At 45.7% G+C, this 15,577-nt stretch overlaps 1 long non-coding RNA gene across 2 annotated transcripts in view; it reads right to left on the bottom strand.

Moving 5' to 3' along the window:
- Positions 1–215: 215 nt before the first annotated feature.
- LOC309588540 overlaps positions 216–15,577 on the bottom strand; it is a 19,638-nt gene continuing 4,276 nt past the window's right edge. Inside the window, exons 2-5 of one of the 2 annotated variants that reach the window (XR_014227816.1) lie at positions 13,826–14,688; positions 6,354–11,334; positions 3,073–3,313; positions 216–2,232 (exon numbers count right to left, since the gene is read on the bottom strand). This is a non-coding gene — a long non-coding RNA (uncharacterized lncRNA). Of the gene's footprint in view, positions 3,314–6,353; positions 11,335–13,825; positions 14,689–15,577 lie in introns of both variants that reach the window. The other variant, XR_014227815.1, reaches the window with a different exon arrangement.

The raw sequence follows: 15,577 nt of genomic DNA, 5'->3' as shown, positions 1-15,577 counted from the left end.
TGCAGGGCTTGCAGAGCTCTGCTCCCGTGGTTTTGGGCCTCCGACACCAGCCCTGCACACGATGGATCAACAATTCAATTAGTTAAGATTTTGTGCTTGCATTGAACACTCTAAAGGAAGGCAGGCAGATGTCTTCAAAGGGAGAGTGGTTCGGACTGAAGTAAAACCTTGCAAGAAGTCCACCGCTAGACCTGGGGTCACGATTACCTGTTGTATTTTAAGGGAGGTGGGGCACTTTGGTGTACTTGCCAGGGGAAGGAGCAAAAAAAAAAAGGACAAACATCTCTTGGGAAACCAAGGCTGTGAACCATGGCAATGCCTGGATCTCTCCTGGCTGGGTCGGTAGGCTGCGAAGCACTGGGCTGTCCGTTTCCTTGCGGCATCGTTCGTGGTCTCTGCACCTCCTCTGGAAGGTGAAGAATTTTTGTGGCTTTTGGCATTTCAGCAGATGAAGACTGGGTGGGTGTGCTGCCCTGCAGCTCATGCAGTCCTCTCTGATAACACGGTGAAAGGTGCTGAAGGTCTTGATGTGAAAAGAATGACATTCAGTCCCTATTTGTGCAAAATGTTTGCAAAAGTCCCTGCTGAAACAGAGTGGGTCTATTTTAAAATATTTTTAGCTATAATCAGGCAGCCTGATTTGGTTTAAGCTTGCTTTTTGGAGGGGAGGGGAGAAAATAACAATCTGATCAAGTGTTGAAATTTTTTTTATTTAACTTTTCTTCTTATGTTTTTATTTGAGCATGGGTAAGAGGGCATTTAAAAACTCAAAACCAAATACCGAAAGGCTCTGGAATATTCAAAAGGATATAAAGCCATGTGTTGGATTCAAACTACAATTGAGATGCCACTCATGAGGACACGATGCCTTTAAAAGCTTGTACTGTGCAAACAGGCTGCGACGGATTTCTTTAAGCCCGTATTATCTGCGTGTAAAACATGATGTTTTGATTTAATGTATAGAAACATCTGATGGGGGGGAGTGGAGAAGGCAGAGGCAGACTCTGCTTGGTGCCCGGTCTGTGACTCACTTGAACTCCAGCCTGGCTCTCCAAGCCTCCCTTAAGTCCTCTGGCATTGGATCTGTCCCACCTCGCCCCTTTCTAACCTCTTCACCACCTTTGAGGCTTTGCAGGGTAGGGAATAGGAAGGCGATTACGTTCCTACAAGCACCGTGAGAAGCGGCAGCCTGGCAGGGAAACCAGCTGACCCCTGAGGATGGGATGTCCACAAGCTCACCTCATGAAATACCGGGTTCTCCTGGCTGGTGGTGACTGTGCAGCACCCCAATCCCAGTATCTTGTACGTGCCGTGGCACCAACAGATCCTGAGGAAGCTAAAACTCAGCAGATTGAGGCCGTTGGCATTTCTTTTTTTGAAAACCGACGTGTTTTCGTTTAGCACCATTGTAGGGCGCTCTTCCATGCCGCCAGTTTTTCCGCCAGGCAGTGAAAGAAAACAATGAGGCGGAACTACTGTTGTGCATTAAATGTAACTCAAGGACGCTGGACTGTGTTGGGTTGCTCACAGTTTCTCCTGCTGTGTAAATGTCGAGACAAGCCTGTGGTCTTTGTCTTTCAGAGCTGGAGATAATGATCCTTTGATGTTCTGTTGCAAGAGTGTTGCTGATGGCTTTAGATTACTTTATCTGATGCTGCAGGTCATCACAGCTCATCACAGAATCACAGAATGGTTTGGGATGGCAGGGACCTTTAAAGGTCACCTAGTCCATCCCCCCTGCAGTTGGCAGGGACATCTGCAACCCGATCAGGTTGCTCAAAATGGAGGGTTTACTCTTAAAGATCAAAATCTGCTCCCTCAGTACCTTAAAGTACTGGCAGACAACCCGGTTACTACAGAGAAGAGAAGAAAACCTGTTTCTCATGTAAATATTGGGGGTTTTGGACAATTTTTGGTTGCTAATCTAGTGAGCAAAACTTTTGCTTGGGATAAAATAATCAGGGGAAAGAAGACACAAAGTTGCTGTTGAATTCCTATGGGAATTCACCAGGTTGGTCACATAAATTCAGTGTTTGCTCTTGCTGCTTTTTAGGGAAAATGTACTTCTGTGCTTTTTTATACAAAATGAGTTGAAGCTCCTTCTTCTTTATGCTGCCATTTACCTTTTAGCCAGTCTTAAGCATCGTGGGTCGTGGCTGTGCAGGTAAGGCGCTCCGCCGTAAACCCTGAAGGCTTTAACGTTGCTGTGCAGCGTGTGGGAAGGCTGTAGCTCTGCAAATGAGGGATGCCATAAGAACAAAAATGTCAATTAAAATGGACTGTTTGAATCATAGAATTGTCAAGGTTGGAAAAGACCCTTAAGATCATTGAGTCCAACCGTTAACCCAGCACTGCCAAGCCCACCGCTAAACCATGTCCTCAAGCACCACATCTCCCCGGCTTTTAAATCCCCCCAGGGATGGGGACTCAGCCCCTGCCCCGGGCAGCCTGGGCCAGGGCCTGACAGCCCTTTGGGGGAAGAAGTTTTTCCCAATACCCAACCCAACCCTGCCCTGGCGCAGCTTGAGGCCGTTCCCTCTCGTCCCATTGCTTGTTCCTGGGGAGAAGAGACCCCCCCACCTTGCTACAACCTCCTTTCAGGTAGTTGTACAGAGCAATAAGGTCTTGACTTACTGTGGTAAAACACATGTCAAACACATGTTATGTCAGTCTTAAAGTCTTAAAGATGCTGGGTGGTGTTATGAAAATTAGGTTTGTAACAGCTTCTATGGTTAGGTTGCAACAGTTTACAGGAACTCTTATTGTATATAGAGGATCCGTTTGGTTCATAGCTGTACGACAGAGCCAACAGCAATATTCCCTTTGAACTATAAGATGAAAAATATACAACATGTTGCGTATTTGTTGGGGGGGCTGATTGCTGCACCCCAACACTGTGTCATTTTGAGTACTTGATCTGAGTAGCTAAAAGCTGATTCATTACTTGGCTAAGCGTAAAGTGAGAGCTAGTAGACTGGATCATTTATGCTGATTTAAAAGGAGGCATAATTACAGCCCCTAGCCTCAGAGCTTCCCCAGCCGCCTTCAGCTCCAGGAGTTTCTAGCACCTACTTTGTCAGGCAGCGATTCATACACTTGGGATGCCTTTTTTGAAATTATTCTTGTAGTCTGAGCTTGGCATGTGCGTCTAAGATGTAAATCTTCACACGAGGAATACGTGTGGGAGGAGGAGAGCCTCCTGCCTGGAGGTGGGCAGTCAAGCGTCCAGGGTTTGCGCTGTACCGGCCGCGCTCGGCCCATCCCGCTCGGTCCTGGTACCGTGCAGGGCGGTGGTTTGTAGCCTGGGGTCACCCTGTGGAGGAAAAAAAGGTTCTCAGCCTTTCGGCAAGCGGGTAATTCAAAAGTACCAGGGATCCAGGAAAATTTGCTTCCTGGTCTGTGACCAGAGAACTGGCATTTTCTACAGTGGTTAACAAACCAATTACTCACAGCCTTTTTACATATTTTTCTTTAATGAGGAAGACTATGCATGTAGAAGGCATGCACTTAAAGGCTTCATTGATATTCTTTTAAATCAGATCATTATTTAATAACATTAATTTAATATATAAATTATATACGTTGTTGTTGGGATGGCGGATGTTTTTGCAGCCCTTCATATTTTGTGGTAGATTCAATTGTATCATTTCTAAAATGCAAATTTTAGTCTCTTTCCTGACATGAAATAAATTGTTGTGATGGCCCAGCAAGGTAAGTGCAACATTTCTACAGGATATTTTCTGTTTTAGCCATTTCTTTTTGGCTTGTAATTCCTTGGCGATATGAAATAAAAACTTTCTTGTCAAAAACTTTCTGGCAGGAATAAGGATTGTTTCAGAGTTAGGGTTTGTGGGTTTTTTTGAGCAGAAAACTGCTTGCCTTTTCCGTACTGTGCTTCACCTCATCAGCTGCCACTTTTTGTGGTGCTTGGAGCATCTAAGCTATCGTGGCCATATCCTACCTGGTTGTGGAGTCTTGAAGCCTGTGCTAACCAGAGGATTAGACGTGGTGTAGGAACAGCTTTGAGCAAGCGTAGTCCTTGGTGCACTGGACTGAGACCTGCACTTGAGCTGAACCTCTCTTCCCTGAAGACTTGATGACATTGCTGCTAGAGTGAAGAGGGTTCTCTGTTTCTTATTTAATCAGTTGTTTCAGGGAGAAAACAGCAATTTGGACCACAGTGGGGTAAGTACGGGGCTCTGGTTTCTACGTTTCCCTAGGTTGGGAAGGAGAGGGAAAAAAAAAAGCTCTGCCTTGCTGGGAAAAAGGTTTTCTTCCACAGATCCTTAAGGGACACTTGCGCAACATCAAATACATAAAGTACCCCGGGTGCACTGCCAGCAGTTGGCAAGGCTGTCATTCCACAACGGGGGAGGCTTTGGCAATGTTGAATTAAAATGTTGCTGTTCTCCTCCACCCGTTTTTCCTCCTGACTTGTGCTGGTCCAGCTGTTTGCGATTGCACGTGGCACATGGGATTGGAAAAACTGGTAAGGAAAAGTAAGGCAGCCAAAAGGGAAAAGCCCTGCAGCCTGAGTCAGCATCTGCGGTGTTAAACATTGCGATGATGCTTTTGGTAATTAAGTCACAGGGAAGATTTGTGAGGTGACAACCCATGTGGCTTAATGAGCTGTCATCTAAGGCTCTGTCACTGCAACTGGATCCTCATGTAGAATGGAAGGACGATTAAATTTTTTTTTTTTAATTTTTATGTTTTTTAGGCCTTGGACTGGGGTTTGGGAGTCCGAAGTCCTGGTCCTGCCACTGCCACAGCTTGCTGGTGTCATCTCAAGTGAGCTACGCCATCTGCATCAGTCTTGGCCAAAGAAGTGGGCTTTCTGGGTGAGTCCAGGCAAGATTCCCTGTTCTCATGTGCCTCTTGTGCGTTTACTGTTTGGGACAGAGACTGCTTGGCTATTGTACAGCTTTGATTAAAAACAGCTTCTAGGCACTAACCAGGGTCTAAGGTACTGAGCATGTAGCGAAGCCCAGATGGAGCTAAAAGGGGAGAAGAGAGGGTATACCTCGATCTTTGCCTACTGCTAACATGACAGAAAGCCATGCGCTTAACATTTGCACGATTGTCAACAGGACTAAAAATAACTGGTCTGCAGAAATACAAGGCTCGTGCCCACAGAGTACGGTACCATGCAGAGCAGCAAACCAAAGGGACAGCATGTCTCCATGGCAAGAGCTCTGTTGTGTCTCCAAGCGTCCCCAAAGGCCGGGAAGAGCTCCTTTTGCTCAGCTATCTAAGCACAGGGAGTTGTGAGAAAGGTGTGCAAATTCAGCAAGTGGGCAGAGGGTGAGATGAGGAAAACCCTGTGAAGAGGAGGGGGTGGGAGGGAGATTAAGCCTGAGGCTTTGGGAGAGGCTGTTGCAGAAGGCTTTGAACAAGACGAGCACTTCTGGATGCTACGTGGATAAGGAGAGGACGAAGGCAGCTGCATGAGGCAGAGTGGGGAGAGCGCCGAGCACTCTTGGAGCCATGAGCTCCATGGCACCTTGCTGGGTATGAGAGGATGGACAGTTCTCCTCTTCTGCTGGAGACTCCCAACAGCAAAATTCATTCCCAGCAACCCTGGTCCCCACCCTGGCCCTTCTGGCACCGCTACGCACAAGTCCCAGCTCAGAGGAGTGCCTCACCACATGCTGTGCAAAAGATGCTCTGGAGTTTGCCATCTTACTGTATTTTAATAATCTGCCCCTCCTAGAAGAAGGGAATGTCCTCTCTCCCTTTCTTCAGCTCCCTGGATTTCTTTCTGATGAGAACGTTGCCTCAACACCCGGCCCAGATCTGACTTTCCCTTGCAGAGCAGCTTGCTGGAACATGTCCTACTCTTTTCCCCTTGGCTCTTTTAATTTGCATTTCCAATATTCCTCCATTAGCATGTTTCTGAACTTCAGACTGGCTTTTCTTGTTTGCAGTGTCTCAGACATGGATTAAAAAAACCCCAAATCCAAAAAACTCCCACAAAACCCAGATACAATGAAAAATATAAAGCATACAAGTTTGTCAGTAGTTTGTAACCCTCCTTCTCTCCCTGGAGCACTTTTTGGGGCACCTTTTGTCATGCACAGAGGCTCTGTGAGCTACAAGGCTGTGCTGACCACCGAGAAAGACACCCAAAGTGCCTTTGGTGCCCAAACAGGCACTTGTCAGGTGGGAGGGTTGGCCTTGGCCGCTTGCTGGAATGGATCATCCATGTTGCTGAGATGCCATCATCCATCTCATGGAGTTGGGTTTTCTCCCCTTTAGGATTTTCTGCCTTCTCATGTTGAGGTTTTTGCTCTTGCACCTTCGAGCTGCTACCTATCACATCTCGACAACCCTACCTCTGTCCTCGGTTTTACCTTTCTTATCTTGCAGGGCTCTGTGCTCTTTCTCACAATTTAGCAATCTTCTCAGCTCTCAGAGGCAGGGTTATCCAGCTGGGCCGTATCAGGGAGGCCTTGGATTGCAGCTGAACCTGGAGGATGGGGTGGTTTCAGGGCCAGCTTGCTGCAAGGTCCGTCTAGCTTGTGTTCGTGCCAGTTTAATGCTCCAGATGGTTGCCTCGGTGCTGGAGGAGGTAACTGGGTTATTAAATCACTCCTGCTGCTTCGTCAGTCTGGGGATCTGCCATCCTGGTGTGATACTGGTCTAGAAGAGAACTTTACATTGTGGCAGGCTAGCAGATACAGTAAAACCACTGGTGAGCAACTTCAGGTGATCCGTGCATCATCCTTCCCAAGCAGAAAAATCCTTTTTGCTCCGCTGCATGCAAATATCAGGGCCCTGGAGACAACCGGATCTTTTCTTTTTACCTCTGCAACATGCCAGCTGAGATCTGTTTGCCCTCACTGCAAGGCTGGCTCCATGGTGCCCCTCCTGAGAGCAGCCATGGAGTCACGCTAGAGGCTCTGCTCTTCCTTGCTTCATTTGGTGGCAGACTCCTCAGCCTGGAAAAGTGATTGCTGAGGTGATGATATGATGGAGGTCTATGAAATATTGGCATGGAGAAGGTAAGGAACAACTATTTGCTCTGCCTCCTATAAGAATTAAGGTGCACCAGATGAAATTGTCAGGTGGTGCTTGAAACAAAAGGAGGTGGTGTTCGGCAGGGTGTGTGGTTCAGCTGGGGAGCTCATGGCCATGGGACATTGTAGATGCCAAACATGATATGCAGTCAAAAAGCAGCTAGATATGGGATAGAAAAATCCATCAAGGGTTATTTAACACAAAGGCATCGGCTGTCAATGGATGTGCCTGTGCAATACAGTATCAGGATGTCAGGGATGCATAGCTGTCAGTTTTTCCTCCATGTCCTGTGCCCCGGCTGACTGCTGGTGGCCTTTGGGACAGCGTACAGGCCTCGGATGACCCTTTAGTTTGACTCAGTTTGCTGAAGATACTGCACAGTCTGTAGCAGATGGAATGATACTGCTGATACTCCCATAGCTTTGCTTCCCCAGGGGCTTTAAATGCATTTTTCGAGGCTCTGCAGTCCAACAAGAGAGTTCTTTGTGTTTATTTTCCTACTGTAGCTTTTCCTCTTTTAAAGAGAGACAGCTGGTTTTGTGAATGGTACTTAACAGTTCTTTCAAACTCAATTAGGCACTTGGGAGCCAGGAGTTGTGAGCACTCAGCTTCTACAGCCAGCAAAGGATTTTCCCCCCTGCAGCTTCTGTTGTATCATGGTTTTCCAAGATGTCCACACTTTGTGAGCTGAGGTTTTAAAAAGTGGCCATTTGTTAGTGTCTGAAAGCCTTGGAAATAGCGGCCAGTCCTGCTTTGTTTGCGCTCCTAACTTGGAAATACTCTGAAACAATTTCATTCATCAATTCCCTTTGGGGGGGGTGGATGGATTAAAAAAAATCAGGCTCTGTTCCAACCCTGAACTGACTTGAATCTACATCAAATGCCAGGGATTTTTTTGGCAGACTCGACAACAAACCATTCTTCCATTTGAAATGGCTGGACAGTGAAACTGAAATGCTTTTTCCTTTCGTTGTAAGTGCGTTATCAGGGTGCAGCGTTTTGTGTAGGGTCTTCTGCTCCATGCCCTGTAGCTGTGCCCGCGTACTGCCCAGCCAGGCATTAAGTGCCGTGATTAATAGCTGTCACATTCGGTTGACTCTGCCTCTGATCTCCAGGCTGGGGAGATCTGTGTGTGCAGTGGAGGGTTTTATTTTGCTAGCAGAGCTCTGTGAAAGGTTCCCCTACCAGGAAATTGTTTCTGATAGTTTAATGTTGGTCTTTGTCCTGACTGAAAATTAAGACGTCAAAAAAAAAAAAAAAAAAAGTATACGTGCATATTTTTGGATGACATTTTTTTCTTTATTTAGTTAAGCTTTCCAGATTATTTCCTCTAAGCACCTTTAACAAAAGTTTTTTTTAGTATTTCAGGATTCTTTTTGGGGTTGCTGAGCTAAAGGTTCCAGCTCACTGAGCTGTGCGCTCACAGGGGCCTGGGATGATACTTTATATGTCATATTTTCATGCTCTGGACTCCTGCCCGGACAACGTCTCCCCAGAGCAGGACACTGCCATGAGAAACAGAGCTGAGCTGGTTTAATGCAAGCATGTAAGAATGACCACGTGGGTCAGAGAGAAGGCACGAGCATCTCCACGCTTGGTCTCCAGCAACCATCAGCAGTGGATGTTTAAGGAGAGAATATAGGGATTGGGATATTTCCCAGACTCCAGTCATAAGCGGTTCAATGACTTCTTGAGGCAGAAGTTATATCTGGATTGTCATGTTTAATACTCACTATGGAGCTATCCTCTGCAAACGGCCTCTTGAATCCACGTTCCCCATGTTGGGACCTGGTGATCAAGCACTCGGCTCTCCTGTTTATTTTGGGAAGGCTACAAATGTACGGCACCCAAAGCGGCAGTCCCATCAGGCAAACAGTGGCCTGAAGTCATGCAACTTAATGCTGACATGACTTGAAACACTTTGGATTCAGTTCAAGAAAACACTGACTTTTGATTTTAAGAGAAATTAAAAGAAAATTAAATGATTTAGGCAAAATTCCCTTTTTGCCCCGAAGGACAGTTCTGTTTTTTTCTTTGCTGAGCTTGCTCTTTCTGTGGATGGAAAATTCCCAACCTGCTTGAGTTGCCAAGCTCTTGTTTTTAGCTAAAGCATATGCTGATGTATGTTTGTATCTTGCTCCAACAAAAAGCTGTGGATAAATAAAGAGCTGAAGGCAGCACGCAGTTCCCTTCCCCATTCCAACAGTCCTCATATTGCCAGTGGGGGGGATGGAAAAATGTCAATTACAGTTCAGTCTGCAGGAATGACAGCAAAATTATACTAATTGAGAAAATAAAATACAATTCCAACTCTTTCACCTGTTCTACAGGGAACTTCGCTGTAAATGCAGAAAGATCCTCAAAAGTTGATCTACAGCACCCATTGCCTGAGAGATGTCAACTGAGAGGAAAGAATAAACTGCCTTTATTTCAATAAGAGAACTATTAAACTTCAAGGGCAAAGTTTTTAGACTCATTGTGCTAGATTATAAAGATTATCTAATAATTCTGGATGGAAAATGGAAGTCTTAAATGCTTTTGCCCCTCCCTAGCTCATAATGCGATGCCTTATTGCCTTCAAACAAAGGCAAGAAAATCTTAAGCCGATTTTTCACTGACACTCTGCATGCTGCTGCTGGCCGCTCTGCTCAGTCCTAACAGCTGTGAGAGGCTGGTGAGTCTGTGGGAAAGGTGTCTGCCTGTTCTGGGAGGCATCAAGCATGCTCCTAGCACTTGATAAATGCTTTTGCAGCTGTGGTAATGGCTCCATTTTGCAGAGATGGCCATTTTAGATTTCATTTTAAATGCATTTTAACTTTTCTGTCCTGAAGTTTCCCTCCAAGGTCTTCTGCCAAAAGTCAGCTTTATTTTAGAGTGAAAGTTTTGAGGTTAATTGAACAGGGCACTTTGGAGATGAGGGACTTAAGTCCATGAGACCTTGCAGATTTCATAAAATGCACTGATATGTTTTTAGCAGGCTTTTCTCAGGTCGATTCACGGGGGTTGTGCACTCTTCAAGACCAATGAAACCCAGTGGTTCCCTGGACCATAATGAGCTACACTGAGCAGTTGTGCATCTATTCCCAGATCCGGCAGGTCAGATTTTACAGGGTTTGAGCCCCTGACAGGGAAGCTTTGTGTTACATTATCAGATGAAACCTGATTCCTTTTCATAAACCCACTATTTATTCTCCAAAGTCTATTTAACAAATGCACTCAGTAAACAGAGTTGGGAAAGTGGCTTTAACTTGATTACAGGGTTTTCCTCCTCTGCTTTGTTCCCTTGCAGAAAAAGACGCTGATGAATGGCATGTTCTCTCAGGTTGTAACTGGCCTCGGCCAACCCCACCTGAGACCTCTTCTTAGCCAGCTGCGGCCGTGGGAAGAGAGGAGCAAGAAACAATGATGTTGGACTGGTGAACATCTGAGTATTTCACAGTATACCATTTTCTGAGTATTCAGTGTTTCAAGGCTGCTATTTGGTGTTTGACAAGTTTCTGTCTTAGGTAGATAGAGGTGATCTTTCACCCTGCTTGTCCCAGAGTGCCCGCCTTGGTCAGAGCTGTGATCATGGCTTACTCTTCCACTGCAGTGTTCAATGCTTGCTTCTGCCACGCTGCGGAGCCCAGCTGCTTCTTACCACAAGAGTGCCGGAGGTGGGATCTTCTCTGTGTGGCAATACTGTGTGTTTCTGCTAATTAGAGACTGTTTTGCACCGACGAGTAAAAATAGTCCAGAGATACCATGTCTACAGGGGGCCTGTGATGTCATCATTGCACTAGGATGACATCACTAACTCTGCTGCTGTGAGATAGTGGATGCCCTTGTCACTCCTGGCTGGCTGGCTGTGACAGCAAGGGACTGGAGTGATGCAGAACCTTTCCTGCTCAATAAATGTAGACTGTAATTATAAAGGAGTGTATTCATTGCCCTATTCATCTGACAGCCGTGCCTTTACTGGGTAAAAGCATTTATCAAGGAACTCAGTAATCCAAGGAGAGTAAACCACCAGGTAGACCATGGCAGACCACTCCTTTCGGATCAGATGGTCATTTCCCATTTTCTTGGTTTCTGAGTTTCTTAGGAAGATGCACCACTGCATTGACAGTGAACCTAAGTTATAAAAACCATGGCACAAAGATGTTTTTCCAAAACCTTCTGGTTTGCCTGTTGTGGTTTCCTAGCATTCTCTTCCTCAGCATCAAGGGATCCACCCGTACACAAAGTGGCCTGCATCTGTTTAACCGGGCATCCCAAGAACGGCAGTGGTTGCCTCAGAATGGTGCAGCAGATGCTGCCAGCCTCAGATGGACACTGTTTGGATTAGAAAATTATCAGAGAATTAGTATTGTTGGATGGGTGAAAGGAAAAGGTATTTCTGTGACTAGGGAGTATCTTATCTAAGGGAAAATTCAAGGCTTTTCTCCCTTGCTGTAACTAAGTAAAGGATTAAGCGTAACTTCCTTCCCATTAAAGTCTCCACTTTCTCACGGAGCTTGAAACCTTGCTGTGTTTTCAGGTACGCACTGAACAGTCCAGCTATTTAGTGGAATATCTGTAAGGCCAGATCCAGATGAACCTTGATAGAGGAGGACAATTAATTCATTGCATTAATGACCATTGTTCCTTGTGGTGTGTGATACACTTGGTGGGAGGCTTTGCCTGAATTTTTAAGATAGTCTGGTTTTCATGTCTCACAGGGCACACTCCTTAACCCTCACTGTATTGCAACGTTCTGCTCACCTCAAAGACAGACCTGTACGAGCCTGTTTTCATACCAGGTAGTGTGTTGTTTAGAAGGATACAGACCTTTAGGAAAGCAGGCCATGATTTACTGGACAGAGGAATCTTACTGTAAACAAACTCTCTTCTGCTGGCCTGAGAGCTGTCTGAAACGCTGCTTCTGCTTAGACTGGAAACTCATCTTTGTCATTAGCTGCACTAATTATGCATCTTGCTTCCGTAGCCTACTTAAATGAATCCTTGTGTGGAGACCTGCACTGTCAAGGCCAGTAAGGAAGAAAGATGAGTGCTGTGTGCACCCCAGGCACTGTTAGAGTGGATCTAGTTCTGCAAAAACAACTGCTGAGGGTATATAATATTTCCCTTCTGCCTTTGTTTTTGGCTGTGGTTACTCATGTTTGTTACAGGATGTTATCTGGCCTTCACAGAAGCTGTGAAGGGCAGGGAAATTGGTTGGGACTTACTGTTTCTGTTTTGAGCCTTCTGTGTGATATTCTTGGTGTGCTACAGGAGCTCTGCTGGAAAACCAGGAAAGTCAGCATAAGGGAAGCGAGAGTCGCTTTGAATTAGAGCAACGGCCTGCCCCTTGTGAGCTCTGTGTATCCGCTCTGAGGTGTGAAAACCCTGCTTAAGGGTAAGCATCAACTTGCTGTGGATTTCTTAGCAACATTATGGCTTCTGTACAGGCAAGCGTTCATGAAGCGTATAACTTAGGGCCTGATTTTTCCCTGCCTGGCTTGTTACCTATACAGGCAAATATATCTCAAATCATTGTTCTTATATTTGGGATGTAGCCTTCATCCATTTTGTTTGCTTACATGTGAAGCTGCAAGACAGTGGGTAAATGGGTATGTATAGGGAAGTCTTCAGGGAACAAACGAAGCTGTTTCCTTCCCCAAAATAGCAAACACATCTCTTTCCAAGATCTAGCAATTCCTACTAGGTGGTTGCAGTGCAGGTCAGGGCTTCTTGAGGACAGTGTAACCTCCAAAACTTCAATCAGTGGCCTTTTTGGTACATTCTTAGGATAAACAACTGTTCCCTTGTTATTTTATATGTTTCTTGAATACTAAATAAATCACAAACAATTCTACGGGTGACACAAGAACTGGAGGATTGCCTTATTGCAGAGCTATACTGCAAAGGCTTCAGAGCTGCAGATGTAGCAAGCATGGGGAGAGATTCAGGCCCTAAATCTGAAGAGAGGCCGTCATTAAGCATCTCCCTTTGCCCCGAGACAGGATCCACTAAATGTACATCTTTGCTGATGGGGCTTACCTAACCTGCTCTTAAATCTCTTAGCAACAGAAACTCTGCTCCTTCCCCAAGCGATCTTTTCCAGGACTTTCCTTACAGCTAAGAGTTTGTCCTAATGAATAATCTTGCTGCTGTTTGAGTATGTGGTCGAAACCAATATATTTTGGGGTTTTTGTTGTTGTGGTGGTGGCGCTTTCTACTAGAAGATTGGCCCCTTGTCTCCTCCAACTACTTCTGCTCTTCACAGAACCGTCTGTTTCGTTCTCCTTTCCCCTTTTTTTTGATAATTCTTGTTGCTATGGACTGTCACTAATTGTGTCTCATCTCTCTTGTAAAAACATCCACCATGAGGGTGGAAATTAGCATCATGGATATAAAAGAAACCAGATAAAATATCTGCCATCAGTGCATTAGCAGTATTCATGTGTCTCACATTGCGGTGGACAAATTACTGTCTCTAAGGGGAGCTGTCCTTGCAGGATTGCTACCCTGTGTTCACAAAAAGACATTGATTGTAAGAAGGCAGCAACACAAAAGCATCTGGGGAGCGCTGAAGGCTTTATCCGGGTATGTTGCTGTGCAGGATGCTGTACGTTCCCCTTACACAGAGAAATGTGACTGCAGCCACTGCAGTCTAAGATATATGCACACAGTGCTGGAGTAAAACCTGCTGCAGAAACTCCTGCTTTCTCTGAGCAGCCAGCCCGGAGAAAATGTTACCTTTCAGGCAGCGATCTTACACAGAGCGTTGAACAGCCAGGCTGAAAGGTGCTATCAGCAGAAGTGCGCTTCCTTCTCAGCCTACCTGAAGGGCTAACACCTGTGTTTTCACTTTGCAGGAGCTCACAAGAACTGGAATGATGCCAGGTGAATGATCTTGAAAACAATGCATCCATCGTTCACGCAGCGCTTCACCTCTCATTTAAAAAAAAAAAAAAAAGGCAAGGCAAATCTAATTGAACCAAACAGCATCAAGCTCTTTCTTTTAATTAAAAAGAATGACTTCTAAATAAAATCTTCCCCATCTATTCTCCTCTAAGGAAATGGCAACCCAGTGTGACGCATGTGTTTGGGTGCAAAAGCAATGCCAATCACTCACCGGGGGAAGATTACAACTGACTTTGATCAGTACGAGGTTCTCCCTTGCCTGCCAACACAATGTGACACCTTCTTGTGCACAAGCACAGCCTGTGTCAGATCTGTTGGGGATGATGAACATCAGGGTTAAACCAGTTCAGCGCCACAGGGAAAAGATGTTTCTTCTTTTCGCATACTGTGTGGCTGACCTGTCACCAAAGTGAAGTTCAGTCTCCCCCCTTGGTGACTCTTTGTGGCTACCATGGCACATTTGGACAGAACAGGAACTTGTATCCAGAACTGACAATTTACTCATTAGTGATGGCTGATGTGGTTTGAGGGACATAAGACCATATAAAGTCAAGGAAAAAGTCCACTTCCATATTAACCTTTCTCTTAACAGTGGGCAGTGGCAAAAGCTTGTAGAAAAATGTAAGAATACAACCTGGCATACAGTGATCTACGTGGCTCTGGCCTCTGGTGATCATATCATGTCTTGTTATGTTCTTCACGTGGGCCCTCTGAGCCAACCTCCCAGCACTGCTTTCAGATCAGTATGATCCCATGCACCGATATCCCCAGCAACGTTTTCTATGAAAATTTTTAGGAGAAATAAAATGAATCAGGCTGTACCGCTTTTTCCTTGTGTGGAGACTCTGTAACTTCCTTCCCCTGACATCTGATCTGTTCTTTTTCTCCCAAAGACACATGTCATAGTCCTAAACTGCTGCATGTGCTGCCTCTTATGGGAATTACATATACTTGTCTGAGGGCAGAAATGGGGTGCAAATCAGCATTCATCGATAAGTATGGTGGAGCACCTGCCGTTCTCAGTGAGCGTAGATCAGTATGGCTCTATAGGTTTACCCAAGTGAGTGATCTGGTTGTGGAAGAATCTGCTTGCATCTTCATTGTGTGACCTGGATCCAGTTTGTTGCGGAAAAGCTAGAGCTTGTTCTCTCTGCTTCCCACGAGCCTTGCCTGGTTCAGTCCATGTGCTCAAGGGCTCTTCTGCACCACCCACACTCCTGGTCAGGACTGCAGCTCATTACAGATACGATTGGCTCTCCTAGGCTGTATCACCAGGTCCTTGACTGCCCAGACATCGGAGAGGGCTGTAGTACCTAACTGCTAATCACACCTAAGTTGCTAATCGTCACCTTTGCATTTCAAATTTCCTCTGCTGCCTTTCCTGACTTTGCATCCTTCCAGTGGCTCTTCTGCATGAACAGCTGCTAAGAGCTATTCTCCCTTCGTTAGACTGTGGTTTCCAGTGCTCCCACTCTTGCTGAGCCCAGTGGCAGGGCAGGACCTGTTAGGTTCTACAGTGTTTCTGAGCAAGGTTGTGCTTCCTAAAAGAACAAGACAAGGAGATGGCTCCCCCTTCCCCATCAAGGCCGGTGTCTCATGTATAAGTGAGCCAGTTAGGACTTTGCAAACTGAGGCCTCAGCCCAGCAGAATGAGTCATGTGGTTGGTCT

Source organism: Platalea leucorodia (genome assembly GCF_965183815.1).
Source record: "Platalea leucorodia genome assembly, chromosome: 3".
Taxonomy (NCBI): Eukaryota; Metazoa; Chordata; class Aves; order Pelecaniformes; family Threskiornithidae; genus Platalea; species Platalea leucorodia.
Note: the sequence above shows the minus strand (reverse complement) of the source record. Positions and strands in the feature narration are given on the sequence as shown.